Genomic DNA, 6,899 nt, shown 5'->3' on the forward strand with positions numbered 1-6,899 from the left:
TGTTGCTATGATGCTGAACAGGTTTCAGTGGAGCTTCCAGACTAACACAGACTAGGAAGAAAGGCCTGGCAATCTACTTCAGAAAATCAGCCAATGAAGACCCTACGGAACACACAACAGTTCGATCCCCCACCAATCATTGGGATGGTGCAGGACCAGGCAGTGTTTTGTTCCATTGCACTTGGGGTTGCCAGGCTGACTCCACAGCAGCTAACAATAACTATGTGCTAAGGACAAGTGAAATATAGACTGTGCCTTCAAGGAGCAAGAAAAGAAATAAAAAATAGTTGTAATATGTGTGGACGAGAACACTAGAGGTGGGCACAGGAACAGCACTGGCGAGGGAGACGCAGAGGCATCACCCTGGACTTCCTGGAGGAGGGTTGTCATATACGGCAATTTATATTTTCCAAAGATGACTGCAGCAATATTTCCATCCCACATGCTCCCCACACGTTATCGCAGAAACTTGCCACCTACTCACTGAGAGGTGGAGTGGATGTCCTCTCCCCTTGAACCTGGGCAGGCCCTTGTGACAACTTCAATGCACAGAATATGGCAGAATTGATGCTGCATGACTTCCAAAGGCTAGGTTAGAAAAGGCTATGAAGCTTCTGCTGATCTTTCTCTTGGGATGCTTGTTCTGGGAACCGAGCCGCCATGTTATAAGGAAGCCGGATCCACACGGAGAGGCTATGTGTAGGTGTTCCAGCTGGCAGCTTTTGTTAACGTCCCAGCTGACATCCAGCATCAAACATAAGACACCTGAGTGAGGAAGCCCCCAAAGTGACTCTAGCCCCAGCCACTGTCTGACTTCAAACCCATGAGAGATCATGAACAAGAACCATTAATCTGAGCCCAGTAAACCCAGATAAAATGGTGGTTGTTGCTTTAAGCCACTAAGTTTTGGAGTAATTCATTACCCAGCAATAGATAACCAGAATACTTACTCTTAGGGTTCAGCAGAGGCTTAGCCGATGATGAATGGATGATGTTCCAGACAAAAGGAAAAATGAATGAAAGGCATAAAAGCATGAGATGGATCCTATGATTAGGGACCCACAGGAGCTGGTATTGCTCTTGGTGCATGGTGGGGAGGGGGCAGGTGTCCAAGATAGGACAGCACAGAAGTGGGACTTCATCCTATGGATCATGGGGAGTTATTGAGGTTTGCAAGCAAGAGAGAGACATAATCATCTTTGGATTTTAGTAAGAGAACCAGTTGCAGTGTGGACAACGGAATGGAGAGAGATGAAACTTATTCACCTAGCAAATATTTATCACTATCTGCCAAGTTCCAGGCTCTGGGCCAGTCCCATAGGGAGGGTAGAGCAGGTAGGAGGCTACTCCATGAATCTGTTCAAAGAAGGAAGACCAACTGTGGCAGTGAAGATAGAAAAGAGAGTCCTGGGTTATTGAAGATGTAAGGTCAGTTTGATACCCAGATGAATATGAGAGATGAAGGAGAAGGAGGATTCTGGAAAGCCCACTGGGTTTCTAAATTGTGGGAGTAAGGGGATACCAGTCCCTGAAATCAAATGAGAAACAAGTTTAAGGAGGAAGATAAAGGGTTCAATTTGGACCATAGTGATATGTAAGTAGATAAAGATGTCCTATGGGCAGCCCGATTTACAAATTCTGGAGCGCAGAAGGAAGGACTGTGCTTTAAATACTGATATGAAACTTATCTGCACAATCAAGCCATAGGAGGGAATGAGATTACTTAGGCAGGACCCCAAAAATGGGAAGACAGGATTTTAGCCAAGGACAAAACCCTGGAGGAAGCCAATGTTTAAGGTGGAGAGAGGGAGAGGAGGAAGACGAGGAGCTTGAGGAGGAAGAGTTGGAGAGGTGGGAGAGCCAGGAGGGCATCCAGAAGCCAAGAAGGGAGAGTGTTCAGGAGGGAGTGGCCACAGACACCGCACTAAGCGTATGGCAGCGTGCCCACCCAACTTCTGGTTTCTGTTACATTGGGATGGTGGGGAGGGAACCAGTGGGATGGGAGGGGAGAAGGTAAGCATCCCTCTCCTGGGAAAGAGTATATTGAACATCCTTAACCATGGAGGAAAAGGACTGGACAAGATGACCAGACATGTCTCTTGTCCTAGTGGCTGAGGTGTAGAGTCATAGCATGTTACAGCTGCAGGCCCGTTGGAGGCCAACTAACCCAGCTGCCCTCCACTGGCACCATTTTATAAATGAGTATGTTGAGATCCAAACAGGCAAAGTGATTTTGGACTTTGGTCCAATAGAGCTAGGACCAGAACCCAAGGTCTCAGCCTCCCAGGCCAATGTCTTACCATGTTGTTATTGTTGTCATCAAGTTGGCTCCAACTCCTGGTGGCTTTATGCATAACAGAACGACGGCCCAGTCTTACGCCATCCTCACAACTGTTGGTATGTTTGAGCCCACTGTTACGGCCACTGTGTCAATCCATCTTATGGAGGGTGTCTCTAGTTTTCGTTGACCCTCTACTTTACCAACCATGATATCCTTTTCTAGAAATTGGTCTTTCCTGATGATGTGTCCAAAGTCAGCAAGATGAAGTCTCACCATCCTAGCTTCTAAGGAGCATTCTGGCTGTTCTTCCTCCAAGACAGATTTGTTCATTCTTCTAGCAAAACCTAAAACCCATTGCCATTGAATCAATTCCAACTCATAGCAACCCTATAGAACTAAGTAGAACTGTCCTGCAAGGTTTCCAAGGCTATAAATCTTTAAGGGAGCAGAATTGCCACGTCTTTCTCCCATAGAGCAGCCGGTGGGTTCGAACCACTGACCTTTGGGGTTAGCAGCTGAGCCCTTTAACCTCTGTGCCACCAGGAATTCTATTCTTCTGGCAATCCATGGTATATTTAATATTCTTTGCCAACACTACAATTCGAATGTATCTATCTTATTTGATCATCCTTTTTCATTGTCCAGATTTTGAATGCATATGAGGAGACTGAAAAACCATGGCTTGAGTCAAGTGCACCTTGGTCATCAAAGAGACATCTTTGCTTTTTAACACTTTAAAGAGGTCTTTTGCAGCAGATTTTCCTAGTGCAATACATCATTTGATTTCTTGACTGTTGCTTCTCCATAAAAATTCCAAGAGTACCAGCAATAGAAATTTCTCCCCAGTAGACTGTTCTTGGTCCTGGGGTACTTCCTTTAACTCTTGTATCTCTCCCCCACTCATCTATCCTTCTTCTTCCAGCTTCTCCTATAGCCATTTCCTCTCAGAAATCCTTCTTAGGTCATCAGGTGGCCCCAAATCTACAAGTGTTGACTCTCAAGCTGTCACCAGCTCACAGAGGTGCCCAGAAGAGTGTGATGGTGGGCTCAGGAAGGCAGAGAAGGTATGGAAGAAGGGGGCTTGTGGAGGTTGGCTCAGGTGAGGGAAAGCAGGCAGTGGGAGAGAAAGGGCATCAGGTATGTAAAGCTGTACAGCTCTCCCAAGACACCTCCTCACCCTGTCAGCCCTCCTCCCACTTTCCTTTGCGAGCAGCACAGAATCAAACTGCATCAAAGGACGCCAGGCAGGTGCTTAGCGTCTCTAATGTGTTCCATTACAAATGCTCCACAATAAGGTAATTATGTTAGAAAATAATAAACGTGTCAGTCTTTCTGGAAATATTTTTACTTCTAGCAAGGGGGAAACAGCTCTATTGTTTTTCAAGTGCATCTCTGCCCCTGTACATATTAATTAACTGTGCTCTGGCTCCACCACCTCACGGCATTTGTATTATTCATTAATGTCTTGGGGCGGCAGTAACTCATGTACTCCCCTCCTTGGCTTGGAATCATTTTTTAATTTCAAGTTCTTCTTTGACTAATTGCGCATGTGGTTTGTGCCTCCTGCACCAAGAGCTCTGTTCCTTGGCTATTTCCCCAATGCTTCCTTCTTCCTCTGCTTCTTCTAGCATCCCTGACTTACCAGGTCCTTGCTGGATCCAAACAAAGGGGCAGATATGGGCTTTGCATGGGGAGGAGTGTCTGCAGGAAACCCGGGGAAATTGCTTTTGCTCACACCTGCAGCGGTGTCTAGCCTGCCTGCTCACCTTCACCTTGCCCTCTTTACAACTTGCCCTTTTCAAGGAGATTTCCGTGTTTATCCCACCCCTCTCATTCTTTCTTCACCCTGCACTTCCCCTTGCACCTTTTCGTTCAAGTCTTAGTTCTTGAGTCGATGGTGGCGTGGAGTCTGCCCCCTGACCAGGCTGTGGACTCCTAAGGGGCAGGGGTGATGTCATCCGCATTGAATCTTCCTGGTTCTCTCTGAGGTGTGCAGGCCACACTGGGAAGCTGTAGGCGGGGGGGTTGGCAGGGATCCCACCATCCATCAGATGGTTGGACCAGATGGTCTTTAAGATCTGAGGTTCAGATTTAGGAGAGCAGCCAGGTGTGTGGAAACAGCTGTGCCCTTAGACGCTCATTAAGCCAATGTCAGCCAGGAAACGCAGAGTCCAAGAGAGTGCTCACAGCCCAGGATGGTGATGCCCAAATGTCCTTCTGGTCTTGATTGGTCTGAGGGATAAGCAGTGATATTGGATCCTCGGAGAGGACTTGGCTGTGACATAGTTAACTTGAAGAGAAGCAAGTGGGTAGGGATTGTAGCTAAGCTTTCTTGGGTGGGATCTAATAGGGGCATGTGATTATCTTAAATACACCACTGCTGCTCCGTTCTCTCTCTCCCTCTCTCTCTCTCTCTGCGCCTTCGTCCTGCTCTGTCTCCCTCTCTGTCTCTCTCCCATTCTCCTACCTCTCCCCCTCCTCTCCCTAACAATATCCCATTGGCAATATCTCTGGAAGGGGCCATATTTCTGACCAAGCCAGACCTCTGGTCCATGATCAAAGGGAGCAAAGAGAAGCCTGTCTAGAAACAGGCATCCCTCCACATTTGGCTGAGATTTAGCCAAAGACGTGGCCACTAGAGACTCTAAGGGCCCAGAAGAACCATGCATACCTACCTGATTCCATTCCTCCTCCGAGATGAGGATCAATTCTTCAGAGCTGAGACACCTCTGGACACCAGGTCTCATACTGCTCTTGACCATCTGTTTCAGAACCTTATAGCATTGTCTGCTGGGAAGTTCTTTCTGATGTGTAACCTGCATCCATCATGCACAAGCTGGAGTGTATCATATGTTACTCTTCTCCCTTTGAGGTAGAAACAAAGCCTAGTCATAGTTGATGAGGGGCCAGAAGGAATGTAAATCCAGTCACCCAACTAAATGGGGGTGGGGGGATCTAACAGATTCTCAGGTTCTGCAGATGTAGAGAAATCAGGTGACACAAGTACGTTTTCAACAGAACCTGAGAGTCAGAAGTCCAAGTTGGAAGCTTCTAGAAAGCAAAGTGCAGAGCCCCTATCCTACCCTACTGCCTCCAAACCTTGAGTCAACAGTTTGACTGCACAGGTGTTGATTCAAAGCAAGGAGGAGGATCCTGCACCCAATGACCCAGGATACCGGTACCAGATGTTCTCAGGTCGATTCCGACTCATGGTGACCCCATGTGTGCAGAGCACAACTGAGCTCCATAGGATTTTCATGGCTGTGACCTTTCGGAAGCAGATCACCAGGCCTTTCTTCTGAGATGCCTCTGCATGGGTTTGAACCACTAACCTTCTGGTTAGTAGCCCAGTGCTTAATCAATACCTCCTGGGGGTTTAAAGCTGTTATATTCTGTCCAAAATAGCCCAAGCTTCTGTTCTCCCACTATCACTTCCGTTTTCACAGGAAGAATTATGTTCCAGATGATGGTTGAGACAGCTGGAGTTGAAGGAAAGGCTTTGGATCAGATGTGTCTTGGCCAGTGTCCCCAGAGTCCCGATATCAAAGTTAGACATGGCCCTGGGAAAGGAGCAGTGTAACAGCAGTGAGAGGCAGGGTCTGCAGGCCCAGGACTTATGAGGTCCTTCTGCTCCTGGGCACACATGGGTGCCACCCTTCTCCCTGGGTTGGGCTCTCTGGGTGAGGCTTCTTCCTACCACGGAGACTATGGATTACAAGCAGCAAGAATCCCCCGGGGTTGCCTCTGGCCTGTCCCCACAGAGGCAGCCACTGCAGCTGGGCAGAAAGAGGGCCACCCACCCTCACTCTGGTGTGTGCAGCCTGGCTGTGGTGCCAAAGCAGAGCCCCAGCTGGCGCCCACCCCTCTGGGCCCCTGGCCAGCCTAGCCTGGCTGGTCCCCTGCAGGCGGCAGTTCTGGGTGGAGGTGCGCATGGAGGTAGAGGGATTGGGATGGTAGCAGCAGTAGCCCCCCACCCCGACCCCAGCTCCCTGTCAAGGTGAAGAGTGAGGTACCCAGCCCTGCTCCACCGTTTCCCTGAGTGTGGGTGCTGAGATTGGAGTGTCAATTGCACTCACTTTCCCGTTCGCCCTGCATGGCTACTGGCCCAGTCAGCCCCGTGAAAGGAGACCCACTGTGAGCAGAACCTGGACCCAGGGAGATGGATGCGGACTGCAAGGAAAGACGAGGCGCCCTATTGCAGACAAAGTTGCTTCGGGTTTTAACATTTTGCACCATGCTGCAGAGGAGGGCCCCTTGGACTTGGCAACAAAGGCCCTTGCACATAAATCCTGACTTAGCCACTTAGGGCTTTGTGCATTTCGGGCGATTGAGACTCCTCCAGCTTCACTTGTCTTATCTGTAAAGCAGAGGTAAGAACTGGCCTGGTAAGAGTGTTGGGAAGATCAAGTGAGGGTGCAGTCTGAACAAGGAGCCCTGGTGGTGCAACAGTTAAGCACTGGACTGCTAACTGAAAAGTTGATGGTTTGGACCCGCCCAGTGGCACCATGAGAGACAGACCTGGTAATCTGCTTCCATGAAGACTACAACCTAGAAAATCCTATGGGGCAGTTCTAATCTGTCACATGGGGTCACCATGAGTCAAAGTCAACTCAGCGGC

General features: G+C 48.8%; 1 pseudogene; it reads right to left on the reverse strand.

The window, feature by feature from the left end:
- LOC101358391 (alpha-N-acetylgalactosaminide alpha-2,6-sialyltransferase 2-like) overlaps nucleotides 1-6,376 on the reverse strand; it is a 14,024-nt pseudogene extending 7,648 nt beyond the window's left edge.
- Nucleotides 6,377-6,899: the final 523 nt, after the last annotated feature.

Source organism: Trichechus manatus, unplaced genomic scaffold, assembly GCF_000243295.1.
Source record: "Trichechus manatus latirostris isolate Lorelei unplaced genomic scaffold, TriManLat1.0 scaffold00028, whole genome shotgun sequence".
Classification (NCBI taxonomy): Eukaryota; Metazoa; Chordata; class Mammalia; order Sirenia; family Trichechidae; genus Trichechus; species Trichechus manatus.